At 40.8% G+C, this 15,105-nt stretch overlaps 1 long non-coding RNA gene across 1 annotated transcript; it reads right to left on the minus strand.

The window, feature by feature from the left end:
* Positions 1–10,340: 10,340 nt before the first annotated feature.
* LOC147652926 (uncharacterized) lies at positions 10,341–13,432 on the minus strand. Its single transcript, XR_015287034.1, has 3 exons — positions 12,935–13,432; positions 10,909–11,608; positions 10,341–10,868 (listed from the first exon to the last, which is right to left on the minus strand). It is a non-coding gene; the product is annotated as an uncharacterized LOC147652926 (long non-coding RNA).
* Between the last annotated feature and the right edge of the window lie 1,673 nt (positions 13,433–15,105).

The following is a 15,105-nucleotide window of genomic DNA, read 5'->3' on the forward strand; positions in this document are numbered from 1 at the left end:
TGGGGTGTTTCTCAGAATACCCAAATGTTTGCCCAAGCAATGGGCCTAGTTCAGCTGTCCTTCAACACTGATCCAAAATATCCCCTGGGTATGACTTTTTCCCTGGGTGGAAGAGAAAAAAGATTATTTTTCTAACTTTTTTTCTTTCCTGAATTCACTTACCTTCCTGCCAACTTTATTTTAAAAGTGTGCAACTTGTAACATAAAAGCAGAGACAGCAACGTCTTCATGGAGAGCGATTTTTCAAGAAGGACTTTTTACAAGGGCATGTAGTGATAGGACAAGGAGTAATACCCTGAAAGGAGGTAGATTGAGATTAGATAGTAGGAAGATATTCTTTACTGTGAGGCTGATGAGGCGCTGGAGAAGTTGATGTGGATGCTCCATCCCTGGAAGTGTTCAAAGCCAGGCTGGATGTGTCTGGAGCAACCTGTTCTAGTGGAAGGTGCCCCTGTCCATGGCAGAGGGGTTGGAACAAGATGATCATTAAGGTCCATTTAAACCCAAACCCTTCAGTGATTCTATTATGAGTTGTTCACCACCAGTGCTGAGCTGTTATCCTTTAAGAAGTGCCTCATTCTTTTTGAAAGTAGATATAAAATAACTCAGTATTCAGTGGGTCAAAGATCACGGCAGCTATGGATGGTGCATCCTCCTAATATTCTCCAGCAAGTCCCTGGTGTTTCTGTACTGATTAGTGGATAACCCAGTGAAAAGGAAGAGCCTCTGGAGGGGCAATCAGGAGAAAGACACCAAGCACCTCTGTCCCAGATGATTAAGATTGTCTCCTGCGAGATAGAGAAGAATCACTCCAAGTCTTTGCAGCAGGACTAATGAAGACTGATTTCTTGAAGCTGCAGCACAATTCCCCAGCTCCATACCCACCCCTCCCTCCTCCCCTGCAGTAACCTCAGCTCCCCTCCATGTCCTCAGCTGCCTCTGCAGGAAGGCTCGGGCACACGCTTGTGCCACTGGAGCCAGAGGTGTGCTCTGGGCCAGCTGGCTGCTGCCGGCATCCCTGGCGAGCATGGAGCCAACAGCCTCAGGTCTGCACAGGCAGGGGACATCAGGCAGACCTGAAAAGAAATATTTGACTATCCTGCCCTCCTATCAGATTTGAGTGGAGCTAATCAATGAGCTGGGAGTGTTATTGCTAAAAGAGAGAGAATTTTCTGAGATAGTATGTGGGTATCTTCTCTTTATAAAAATCAAGAGAAGTGGGGGGAGAAACTGGCACATTATGCACAATCTTAATAAATGCCAGGCTTTTGGAAGCTAGAGGTGGGATGTCTGTCTGTATAACATTTCTGAGCAGGAGTTTAGGCATCAACCTGCTAGTGCTGCTGCTCTGTTCGTCAACCTTATTCTCCCTCTGCAATAGTCATTTCAAGTAAAGGGCTTACAGATCTTAATGCTGCAGAGTTTTGAACTTCAAATGGTGGACTCCTGCTTAGATTTGAAGAACATGTATTTCAACTGGTCATTCACATATGGCAAAGACACATCAAAAATCTATGCTGGCAGTGAATTAATCATGTACTGAAGTATTCTTGAGCAGAGGCAGCCACTGCTTTATTTCATGACAAGTCAGGTTTGATGCAAGAAAATGCATGGACCAAATATATCTCCAGCTGCTCTTTTAATTCCAAGTTCTCCTCTGTTTTTACAAGGAAATAAAAGAAAATAACATAAGAAAAAAGCAAACCCTAGCAAGCCTGAAAGCAGAGCAGCACCATAACTTCACATGTGGAAAGAAAAGCAGTTGGCAGCATTCAAAAATTCTGACATATGGTCTCTAACTTTAAAATTCAAATAGTGATGATAAAAACTGTACTTTAGGCAGAGCAACTACCATTAGTAAAGGTATAAAAGAACTGTTCCAGAGCAGCACTGTGAGAAATGACAGCTTAGGGCATCTATTTTGTTCCAGTTTTGGTACACTGGAGATGCAGTGTAAGAGGGGAGCTTTGAGAATTCCAGGACCTTCGTTTGTAAGTGGGGAGCTGCCAAAATTTCCCGTGCAGTTCATAGTGCCAGGAGAGGATCCTGCAGGGAAATAGGGATGAGGCCAACAGGACCCTGAGGCCAGAGACAGTATCTGGCTGATAAAACTGGGTATCAAGGCTTTCCTGCCAAGTTACCCAGCACTCCTCCTAGCCATGGGCAAACCCCATGTTGTAATGAACATGCTTTAAAGCAGCCTCATGCCACATGGATAAAAATCACATGGATTTCCTGCTGTGGAGTTCAACTCCCAGTAGCAGGTCATATTTTTGGTCCTGAAAATTCTTGATCTAGTAAGTATTCCTTTGGTCGATGGGTCATCAGTCACAGATCCACTAATCAAAGTGTGAATTAACTACATTGCACGTTAATCTCAGGAGCTCTGGAGTCAGTCCTGTGTTTCACCACGAAAAAGAGGTTTCAAATCCTGCTCCAGGTAGAAGTGCAGTGCAGGTGAGGTGAAGCAGAGCTGCTGCTAAGCATTACCAGAGTATAGAGAAACAGGTATGAAATTACTTGCATATAACTAACAAATAAATTAAGGAGATTTATTTATTGTTATTTTATGCATCATGTCAACAAAGAATCTTAACTTATAATAGTAGTCTGGAAATACACATTCAACAAAAAGTATATTGAAGTCATGACAAATGCTCAGGAACATAAGAGTCTGGAAAACTGGCCATGTTTCTGCAGTAGGATTTCTTTATCATTTCTCTAGACTAGCTTAAAAAATTCCTCTAAAATACTGAAACTCATTTTTAAATTAATGAGCACATACTTCCCAAAACATTATAAATTCACTAAAGTATTAAACACAACTTCTTTACAGATTACCAAGCTATTCAAGTTCCCATTTATGAATATTATTTAAAAATCTCATTTTCTATTTGGTTTTAGAAAAAAATAGATTTAATATTTCCAATTAAATAATTCTCATGTGAATTCTTGTGAGGAAAGAGAGTCTCTTAATACTTATTTTCAGATGAGGGAAAAAATAAGCTATTTTATATGCAAATATAACTGATTTAATTTAATTGTTCCTGAGGGAAGAAGAAGATTTATATGCAAACCTCTTGCCAACTGGTAGACTTCAACCTCCTAATTTCTTTTCCTCTCAAATCATGAATTAATAACGGCACCTTCCTAATGGGAGAGAGTGCAGTTCCTGCAGGGCACTGTATTCAAGACCTCTATGTCCCAAAAAAGTCACAAAAAAGCTGAGGGTGGTAGGACTCAACAGTGGAAGCTGCTCCAGTGCAGAGACGAGTGCCCAACATAACACAAGTCCAGCAAAGCAGAAGCAAATTTCTCCCCCAAAATAGTGCTGCAGGAAGTATTTATTAGCCACCACGAGAGAATGCACTTCAACAAGGTGTGCAGTGATTAAAATAATCATTCCAGTGTATCTATATGAAACATCCCATGCTGATCCTTATGTTTCGTGCTGTTCCCATGGCAAGTGGCAGAAACACTGAACTCACTGGCACAGCCAGGCGCTCAGGCGAGACAAATAATCCATCACCAGGCCACTTAAATTTCATCTCTATCTTTTACCCTGTGGGAAAAGTCTACAGGGTGTTTGCAGGGGGAAGCATTTCAAAAGGACACAGTCACAAGCACAGAAACCACGCCACCTCTTTGCAGAGAGGCTGGTCTCACGCTAGCACAGCTGGGTTTCAGAATGCGTCAGGGAGATCTTTTTCTGTGCTTTTCTGTGCTCTCTCATCCTGATGAACATCCCTGAATCTTTCCCAGAACAAGGCATTCTTGACCCTGCTTAGTTAATTTATCCACTTTGCATCCAGTTTATATTAAAAAAATCTCATTTCCCCTTATCTAGCTAATCACTTCATGCAGTCTAAACACTTCACTAACCGGTCAAAAGGCAGATTTACAGTACACTCACAGATAAACCTTAACCACTAGTTTAGAAAAGAGAGACACCCAAGCAGCTGAGCTTAGACAAAGCTAGGGACACCCACTCATCATTGTGGCCTTTTTGCCAAAGAGCTTTGCAGTTTTCTGTTTCACACCTCTCTGTGTCAGTAGATGTGCAGAAAAACAACAAATGGTTGGGCTTTTGTTCTTTTGCTCTTGAATTCGCACTGTGGCTGCTTGATCTCCACACAGAGAATTTGAGGAGCATGTTGTGCTCACCAGTCCTGTGCTTTAATGACCTGTCCCTCTTCAGGTGGAAATTATGGTCTTTGTAAGAGGTGATTTCAATTGCCTCCAGCTGCTCTCATGCCCACTCCAGGCACATCCAGGCCCTTGCCTGTTCCCACGCATCCCTCAACCACCACTCACACTATGTTGTCTGGCAAGGCAAATGGGGCTCAAGCGTGACTCACAGCCTAATGGAGTAATTCTAGCCTCCAGAAAACCCTGATGTGTGTTTGGGGGTGTAGTGAATTTATCACCAGAGAAACCAAAGTAGTATTCCAGATGCCAAGTCCACCACTCCAACTGCCTTCAGAAGGCAGTCACATAAACATATATTTTTGGTGCCTTCTGAATACTAGTACATGTACCAGTGTGTACAAAATATTATTCCACACCTTATGAGTAACCCAAAATGTTTTAAAATAAAGTATTCCCTAAAGAGACAACAAGAACAGCTAATTAGAAGACAATTTTTCTTTTGTGTTGTTACTCATAGTAGCCTGAAAGAATAGTGCTTTATAGACATGTAAGAGTTAAAGTGCAAATAATTATTTTTCCAAACAATAGAGAACATCAATCACTTCCCAAAGCACTGTTTGAACTTGACTGTAGGACTCAGAGTTTGTTTCCCCAGATGACTTAGAGCTTTCACTCCTTGATTTTACTTTCTCTACTCAGAAATAGAGCAGCTTTGTAAATTGTTTAGATGAATAGTGTCAGTATTTTTTCTTCACTCATTACACCAGGATCTGTGCAGATGCTGTGCATTCAGCATTAGCTCCAAGTAGAGATGGAACATTAGCTGCGCCTATAGTCAAATTGAAGAACCATGTTATACTATTTATTGTTCAAAATTATATAAAGATATGGTTCACAATTCAAATTTTTGTAGCTATTAAAAAGTCTGCTACATTAGATTCACAATGATCATCTTAAGCTCCTTAATTATGACTTGAAGAGCATAACTGCCAAAACCTGCCAGCCAAGAGCAAAAAACAGTCATACTCTAAATAGGGACTTAGGGATTAAAGCCTTTGTCAACAAAAGCCAATATCATGTCATTAAAAGTGTTGCTGAATTAGAGATGGAAGTTATTATTCAGATGGAAGTCATAGCAACAAAACACATACATGTCTTTCTCTGGCTTTATCATTGATTTCAGGAGTGAATTTTGCACGGTTTGTTTGCTTCTCTGTCTATATGCAGTGCTTTTGGAAATTAGCTGAAGCTGTTAAAGTTCCTATTAATGGAACTGAGCATACAAGAAATACTGATTTAATGAAGTAATAAAATTTATGTTCAGTATTTTTCAGCAAAATCGATTAAGGAACAAAAGTGTAGCAATTGTGTAGTTTAAATTGAAAGAAAGAATTGAATCCTATATCTAAGAAAAAAATTATGTGTCACATCACCCTTCTGCTTTAAGCCTCTTTCCTGACTCCTTGACTTTCTTCTAAAATGGTAGCTGTCAGGACATCATCACTTGAGGAACATTCCTGTTAATCTGACAGTCATTATAACCTGTTCACATTCCAGAGCTGCACAGTTTATTGTGCCAGATTATATTTTAATTCCTGTCTGCTCACTCATAACAACAGGTCCCTAAAAATGGCTACATATGCTTCTAATTTTTCACAAAGTTGGCATTATTTCGACACAGGCTAGTTAAAACCAAGAAATACAACCTAAAAACTCACATGACCCAATTACTGACCCAAAGCAGAAAAATCTTGAAGCTGACAAGCCAACCTGATCTGAAAACTGACAACCATGCAGACCAGCCCAGGTAGTTTTGTGGCAATTATAGAAATGAATTTTCTCTAGGGCTAAATATTAATTGATTGTAAAGTGGTTAAGAAGTCAATCACCCATTCATCAACCCATTAAATCTGGGGTTTTTAAACTATTCTTTCAGGCCTATCTTATAATGAAACACTACAACTCTTGTAAGTCTAAGCACTTTGATACTGCTAGATTAATATCAAATAAATCCCTGTTAGTCTGAGCTCAATACATTAAAAAAAATATTTTGTTCTAACAATATGAAAAAGTCATGGAATTTTATAATGGATTTCACTATAAGGAACTGAAATGTGATTTAATACTTGACTTGTGTGTGGATTCAGCTTTTAGCAGCTGCAAAAGCTCATTTCTGCCATTTGGTTGTAACACATTCACTATACTCCCTCATTTATTTGACTTCCCACAGTTTCTAAGTCATCACTGCTGAGGCATAAATGCAACAAGGACAAGAATTTGTCCAGAGTATTAGAGCTTTTGTGGGATATTGGGAGCAGCAGGGTTGGAACTGGACCCAAATCTTCAGCACAGATTGATGTGCCATCCTGGAGACAGGGCCAAACCTAGCACTAAAGACAGATACACCTACAGCACCACTCAGGTCAGGACCAGGTCTAAGCCTAAATGAGATTCCTGGTCAGGGGCTGGGGAGAGGTTCTAGGTGAGGCTGGTCAGGGCCATTAAGGGCCATTTGTATTCTTGGGGCTTTAGCAGCAAGAAACCAAAGGATGAGGTTGCAGAGTGACTGTGGAGCTCAGGGGTTTTTGAAGAACTTTGTGTCTGGATAGTAAACCTAGGCAAAAAGGTAAGTCATACCCTGTGGAAATCCCAATGAGTAAATAGGACTTGAACTCAGAGGGGATGTCAAAATCCACAAAGGAAAGGTGACATGTAATGTCATCAAGTTAAAAAAAAAAAAAAAAAAAAAGGTTTAAAACCCCCAACACTACAACTAAAGACTAAAAAATGGAGTTTGATATGCAAACTGCTCTCAGGGAGGGGAGTAAGACTAATGGTGCAATGCAGAGGTAAGGCTGAAACACACAAGAGAAGCTCAGACATGAGTAAAATTGGGCTGTGAAACCATGCTCTCTCCCTCTCTCAAAGTCTGCAGGCTTCCTGTCTCTTCTCCCTTTGTTGACAGGAGTCTAGTTGTGTGTCATATTGTCTCTCCAGAGATGGTCCCCAGATAAGCTACCAAATCACCACTTTCATGTGCCAAAGAGCAGTGCAGTAATTGTATAGACTGCAATTTGTGATGACTGATGAGGTCAATTTCATATTTTTTAAATTTTCAATTTTTTTAAATTTTTTTTCTTTTTTAAGAATGGAAATCAGCCTCTATTAAAACAGAATGATGCAAAGTATTCAATGGTTATGAAAATCCAACACTGAATTTGCTGTGGCACTTATTCTGGTTTTCTTCATTCCATGAGTCCATGGTTTATGATACATGGATAATTACATGATGAAAGAAATCATCCTTTTACCCACATCATGCTCCATCAAGCACATACCTGGGTCATTTCTGCTGACTCTACTGCTCTGCACGTTTCTTAGATGGCAAAAGGCATGAGAGGAATTTTATTCTTTTGACCAAAATGCAGCTAAGGAGAAGCCAGGAAAGTAAACTTGCCCACTGCAGTTGCTCTTAGGTGTGCTGAGCAAGTCAGTCCTGTCTTTAGCATCAAGCTTGCCTTTACATTTGGGGCCTATGGTCTCTATCAGTAAACTGGGAAATAAGGATGGTGTTACTTCAGGAGATGTATAGGTAAATATGGTTTGGGGTTTTTGCTGGGGTTTGGTGTTTTTTTCCAAAATTCTTTTACTTCTCCATGCAGATTCAGTCAGAGAATCACAGATGATGCTGAGTTGGAAGGGACCCACTAGAAGAACTGAAGCTTAACTGAAGCTTGATGATGAGTACTAACTGTCTTCTGTCCAAATTCAAGAAGGAATCTGGGGGAAAAGCATCTTTATGTGTTTTATCTGACTAACACCCATTACAGAAAAGCTATTCACCAAGAAGTGAACTGAGAATGCACAGGCAATTTTGTTCTGCTGAGTGTTTGACTCTGCTATCTACATAATGTTACTCTGACCATTTCTTTGAGTATATGATGTACGTGATGTACTCTTCTAGACACTTATAACAGGATTAATGTACCTCCAACTGAAGCTGGTGAGCCCTTCAAATATACTTATAAAGGTTAACAAGATGGCTTATTTGAATAAAACATTCATGAACACAGGAATGCTATTCAGACCTCACATTATAAAACAGTTATCTTCTTCAAAATACTTTTAGAAATGTATCTAACTGTGGAACATTTTCAGAGTATCTTGCTGCTTCTAAGAACATTAAGAAGTTTTTAAAGTTTGTAAATGGAATTTGAATTCAACAAGCCTTCTCATTTTGAAAGGTTCAGTAAAAAATAGAAGGCTGCAGGATTGAGGACTACATTTTTGTCTTGCAAAGACTACCTTCCCATTGACTTGTGATGGGTTTGAGTAGCCTGTCAAATTAATATACACTTCCTACGTGGACTTCATTAATCTACACAGACTACATAGTCCATCAATATTAAAAGTACCTTAACAAGGAGAGGGGGTGGACAGGGAGCAGGGCTGTGTCTCACCAATTGCCGTGCAGTAGGTCAACATCAATAACTGATTATGGCAAGGAACAGACCATTTGTACAGCAAGGCTGTTTCTAAAGCCATTAATTTAGGGAGTAAGAATGAAATGCAATTTTTATATTACTTAGCCTTATCTCTACTTGGTTTAATTTTACTTTCCTCTCTTCATCTATTTTCCTCTGCTCTCCTCAGCAGTTGCCATTTCTGTCTGGAAAATATATGTGCTGGAGATTCAGCTTTTGTCATTCTCTTTTCTCTTTCCCCCCTTTTCCTTTTCCTTCACAATACTTTTTTATCTTTTCTTTGTTATACATTTCAGCTTCACCTTTACTTTGTTTTTTTACCCCCTCCTTTGCAGCTTTTTCCCTCCCTCCTTTCAGTTTTTTCCTCCCTCTTTTGCAGTTTCCTCCTCCCTTATGTATTTTCTTCAGATTTAGCTTCTGATTAAATAACCACTTTACTTTTATAAAATACTGGTGGTTTACCTATTTTTTGAAAGATCTGACCGATGTATAATTTTGGTCTGGTTTTTAAGTCGTAGTAAAGCTGCAAAATTTTTTCATCATGTTTGAATTCTCTACATTTACTTTTTTTTTTCTTTTTCTTTTCCTTTTTCCTGTGTCTATCTAGATCTGTCCATAAAAAAAGAATAACTCAATTTTAGTACAAATTTCCCATTCTTTGGCCAACATCCCTCTTGGCTGAACATTTTCTGAAGAGGAAAAGATATTTCTCATTGAGCAATAACTGTGGAGATGACATTGTCACAGCCCAGGGTACGCTGGAATGGAAAGGGAACATGATAAACCTTGCATCAAAAGCAGTTTGTCTGTAGAAAGAGTTGTTGTGAATTCCCAAAGACTTAGAAAGGGGAGAAGAAAGTGGCAGCATTTTACAACCACCTGAATGCTGATTCATTCGGCTTAATTAAAAGTGAATTCTTTAATACTGAGAGCTGTCATCAGAAGGGAAAGAAAAAAGAAACCCCATGGGTATTCTCACTTCTTCTTTTCAGTAATTCCCCCAAAACTTTCACAGGGCAAAACTGAGCTTGATGAAACCAAATAATAAAGGCATCTCCACAGTTAGTGTATGTGGAAGGGGAGGAGCACGACTCCTGCCTTGCTGGATTAAAAATGCCTGAGATAACAAAAGAGGACGGGAGGTGGGAAGGAAAGTGCAGTTTCTAAGGACAGGCTGCTCTTAAAAATTCAAGATTTTTATTATTTTCATAATAAGATTGTTCCTCCTGTCCAAACTGGGAAAGTAAGGGCTATCTCTCCTAGCAGAACAGCAACCAAGCTGTCCAAGTGATACTTCTGAAAAGATGCATTTTTCACTGTGTTTTTTCACTTAATTTCTGGAATAAAGGAGAATCCATTTCAGGGGGAGGCTGAGTTTACAGAGTGTACACAGTATTTTCTGTGTATCTGAAGTTGAAATATACACTCCAAAGAGCTTCAGCTCTAAGCTCACTACAGCAGTAAACAATGGTACCACTGTGTGTGTGTGTGTGTGGAGAACAGCTTCTCATGGCGCTGGTTATTAGAAGATATGGGATATGCTCTTCAAACCAAACAATCCCAAAATCTTTCCAAGCTATATTTCATTACTTAAATAAACCCAGAAATTTTTAATATTTTTTTTTTTTTTTTTGATGCTAACAAATTTAGGCTCTACTAATGCTACTTCATGAGACCCATTTTTATAAAAACCTTTTGTATATCCCATTTCTACACAAAATGAGTTGCACTGCGCTTGGTCTCCCTGGTTTCCACAGCCACTATCACAACAGATGGATGGGTGACAGGATCTTCCCAGGGCAGATCATGTCCTCCCTTTCATCATAGCTGTTGTAGCCACCCTGATCTGAGGGGGCAGCCAGTGTTTGGGACCTTCTGAAGGTGTTCCTGTCATAAAATGATACTGACAGCACATGGCTCATATCTCTGATATAATCTTAGGTGACACAGCATGCTTGTGTGTATACTTCTGGTTCCCTTCATACAAGAGAAGAACCCAACTTTGCCTCCCACACAGGTTTTTTTTTTTCTGATTATTATGAGATAAGGACATACAGGAAAGGAGAAGAGGAGAGGGAGAGGAGAGAAAGTCTTTTGGTTATTCTGTGGGCAAGAATCTTCAGTAAGAGCAGCAACCTACGGCTCATCATAACTGCAAATTTAACAGACCCCAGGGCAGTTTGGACTCCTGCTCTGACAGCAGCAAATGGCCAGAGTGCACAGAATAACTCACAGCTACACATAAATAACTCACTGCTACAAATGAATAACTCACAGCTACACATAAGCTCTGATTTGTGCCCCCTTCACCTCTAGCAAATAGCAGGAACAGCAGGCTCATGTAAAAAGGTGAGTGGTGCCTCTGCCAAGCATCATCATCTCAGAGTGTTCAGCTGGACATTGCTCTTTGATAAAGGCACCATTTAAATGTAGCAATTAATGACACTCTAGGCTAGAATAAGCTCTCATGGAACATTAGGGCAAGGCACAAATTTAAAGAAATTGTCCTCCACGCCTGCAACTAAAGCAGAAAATACCTTGGAAAGATCATGTAATCACTTAAGTTGCTACTTCGTGGATCTTTAATACAAGGCACTTAAAACTCTGTGTAAAAAAATTTTGTGAAATTGCAGCTAACAATCTACTGCTAATATGTAAAATACTTCCAACACACCCAAATCTCCTGACTTTCTAGGAAATATTTTTTAACAAATATTCTATCTGATGTCACATTTTCAGGCTAGGCTACAGAGGGATTATCCACTTGTTTCTTTAGTTTCCCCTCAGAGGCTTCTGCAATGTTTCATAAATCCAGATGATCAGTACAGGTCCTAGGGAAGATGTAATTTGGCACGAGGAATATATTCTTAGAAGAGATGGTAGACTTCCAAGATGCTGCTAAGAAAAACGATGTCTGACAGGCTGTTTAGGTCTGTGGGAGTTGAACTGTCATCTTCTCAGATTCTTATAAATCGCTGCAGGTAAAAATCAGGGTAAAATATTAAAATTTGTCCAGAACATCTTACAAGTCACTTTTAAGAAGTGGTTTAGAAGTTTAAGATTTTAAGTTTGGTAATCACCAGTCAAAAGTTTCTCTAGTCTAATTTCCTTGAATTAATAGAAAAGTATTTATTTATTTGTCAGAAGTAAAAAAGCATATACTATTGGCCACTAAGCTTTGCTGAAATGTTGCCTATGAGGGGTAAGGCTTGGAAGTGGCTTGCTGGACTGAGAAGGGATGGTAAAGGGTAAACACTGTGACCTTTATTAGTGATTAAGTTTTAAACTAAGCATGGAAGGAAAATGCTCTGGTCTCAGGAAAGAAGTAGTGAACACACGAATTATTTTCATTCTTCCAGAATCTGTGCCAGTAACAGGAATTTCCTCAAGCAGTTCCATCACATCAGATTAGGAGTTTATATTAAATGTTCTTGCCTGGGCTGCAAACCAAACCTCGTCCTTCTTGCCATTATTTAATATGTTGGCCATCAAAGATTAATTTAAGGAATTAAGTATTTAGTCAGATTCTTATAGTCCTTTTGTGATACAAGGCTGTATGTGGGTGGAAGGACAACAATACCATACATGAAAGCATAACTTTTGTTTCCAAGTTTCTGTTGTATGTCAGCTTGAACATAGAGGTATCACACTTATTATCAGGGTCACAGAAATTCCATTAAGACCCTGCATGTATACAGAAATGTTTCAGGCTTTCCCTGAACCTGTGGAAACACATCAGCTGATCCCAGGAAAAGTCTTGTATGTGTGAAGTTTTGAAAAAAGATTTCTGTACTCTAAAAGGGGAAAAAAGAGAGATACATCTCTAACTTGTCTTTATTAATAATACTTTCATGCTGTTATTGTTTGCATACATTTACTGAGCACAGCAGAGCTATTTCCCTTGCTCTGGTTTTGTCCTAGAAAACCAGAAAACACTGGTGTGAAACAATTTATCTAAAAGCAAGGTGGCTTAATTATGTTTATGTTTTATCTTTAATAAAGATAGGGTGGGTTTAGGATAAACACTTTTTTTTTGTAGCAACCTTCAATTTTCCTTTTTCCTTGCTGCTGTAGCAGTAATTGCTCATATGCTTACTACCTGTCATACAAACACACAGCTTCACAGAGGGATGGGGAAGGCTCAGAAACAGACAATGTATTTGGGAGACCCAGCAAAATACCCAGAAGCCTGATTTTTTAAGGCTGATTGATGCCAACAGGCAGATCCTCCTACAGTGTGGAGCAGCAGTGTGCTGATCTCAACACAGATAAATGGTTTGGTGGGGGCTGAAAATCCAGACCTGTGCATGTGTGATTCTCTCCTGGTGCTGATGCAATTATCACCACTGTGCCTGAGAAAGGTTGTCTTTGTCTCCTCCTCTCCTCTCTTTCCAGCCCAGTGACCCCACAATGCAGTGCCTCTGCTCTTGTGGAAGGCTGTCTGTGCTGGGGACGAGCTGTGTTTATGGCTGGGTGTCACTCACTGTGGGAGCTGTGATGCCGCAGCCTTGGTGGCAGCAAGTGCACTCTGGCACTGGCACTGCTCCAGCCTTGCTGCTTGCACCAGAGCCCCTGAGCTCCCCTGGCCTGTCCAGCTCAGCCCACACTGCCACCCCAGGTACTGCTGGCATCCAGGCTGGATTTGTCTCTGCACACCCAGAGGCTGCTTCCCCTCCCTGCAGCAGTGTCCTGGGGAGACAGGAGTCACTCTGAGTCATGTTTCCCCACCAGCAGAGGCTCATCATGCTCTATTGACCTGGTTTGGTTCTTACACAGGGCAGCAAGAAACCAATCCCTGTGCTGCTGCAATCATTTATAATCTTAAATGCATGGTGTGTTTGACTAGCACTCCACCTGGGCCAGCTTTACATCTTCAGCTGTAAATGCAGCTCAGCTGGCTGCCATTGCAGTGTGCTTGTTATCCTTTAGAGCATGGCTCCTCACACACAAGTTCACTGCGCATCGCATTTGCCCATCCTTTAAAAAAAGCTTATTTTGCTAAGTAGCAAGTGGTTCAGCTTCTTGTGGCATTAGCAATCCCCCCAGAAGAGCAACAAAAAATTCTCCAGTCTAAATATTGCACACTCATAATGAGGGCGTTTTCAGCTGCCTCACCCGAGGGTTTTCCTGACACTGTTGTTAAGGAGACACCGATCTCAGCCCTATCAGTGAAATTCATTATCAAGTCTGACATTTCATGTCCATAAATCAAAGCAAGTCCTCCAGCTTTTCTACTGTGCTCATAGACTGTCTTCAGATGCTAAACCTAAGATTTGTTCATTCCTGAATTCTCCACAGCCCATCATCAAACTTTTGGAGTTTATATAAGAAAAGGATTCTCGTAAGCTTGCACAAGCCATTTGGGTTCAGATGAAATACTTGCTCTTTCCTTTATCATGTAAATTTGTTACATTGCACAAATAAAGGAGAGAGTTGTTTACATATGCATGCCTGCAGTCTTTAATCTTAGATATGATGCAGTGAATTTTTTTTCATGAATTTCTAAGAAATCGAGGCTTATGCAATCCTGATGTACAAGTCCCAAAAGATTTTCCAAAAAAGCACAAAACAGCCGGTGGGATCACAAATCAGAATACTTATTTTGAGATAAACTTTCCAGAGAAGGGGAGCTGTGTGAAGTGAACTTTGGATGAGGCTGCAGGGACAGCCCTGCTGCCTGTTGGATCATGACAGAGATCATGAAGAGAACAAAGAACAGAGAAGGTGGGTGCTGCAGAGCTCCCTTCAGCCAAGGCTGTGCCTTTCTGTAGCCCTCAGGGAAACGTCCATGGAGGGAGTCCTGACACTGCCCAGCCTTGTGCAGTCTGTACTGGGAACTCTTTTTATTCTGGTCAAGAGCTGAGGTGAAAATAAATGGAACGAACCCCATGAAGCCTCTGCCTCCCTGGGCTCCCCCAGAATCACACTAAGAATGTCCATCCATAATCTTCCTGACAGCCAGCCTGGGTCAGCCATGTCACCAGCCCCACGGTGGTTGGGGACACCACCACAGCTCTGCCTGCTGTGATGTGGCTTCTTCATCGCCAGGGTTGTTGCCAGGAGCTTGTGTGGCACCCAGGGAAAGTGGGTGTGGAGCTCCAGTGTGCTCAGGGGAGCATCCATCTCCCAGTCAGACCGAGACAGTACAGGCTGGATTTGTCTCATCTGCCTGATAGTGCACTGGCAGTTGTCCATTTGAGTGGCCAAGGAGGGAGGGGACAGGTGTGTGCCATGGTTTGGCAACATCTCTGTCACATAACAGAATTAACAAAGAGTGGCTTTCCCTATGATCTTCATGCCTCCCTGCATGGGAAGTGAGTGCCCAGGCTCACCCTAAGGCTGTCCATGATCGCAGGAGACACCCACCCCATGCTAACCATGTCACCAGCCCCACTGCAGCTTGGGCTGTCTCCAGAAAAAGCTGAAATATCACTCTCAAAAATTTCCTTCAGGATGTAGAAAATAAAAACCA

This window comes from Cyanistes caeruleus, chromosome 5 (assembly GCF_971803275.1).
Source record: "Cyanistes caeruleus chromosome 5, bCyaCae1.hap1.1, whole genome shotgun sequence".
Classification (NCBI taxonomy): domain Eukaryota; kingdom Metazoa; phylum Chordata; class Aves; order Passeriformes; family Paridae; genus Cyanistes; species Cyanistes caeruleus.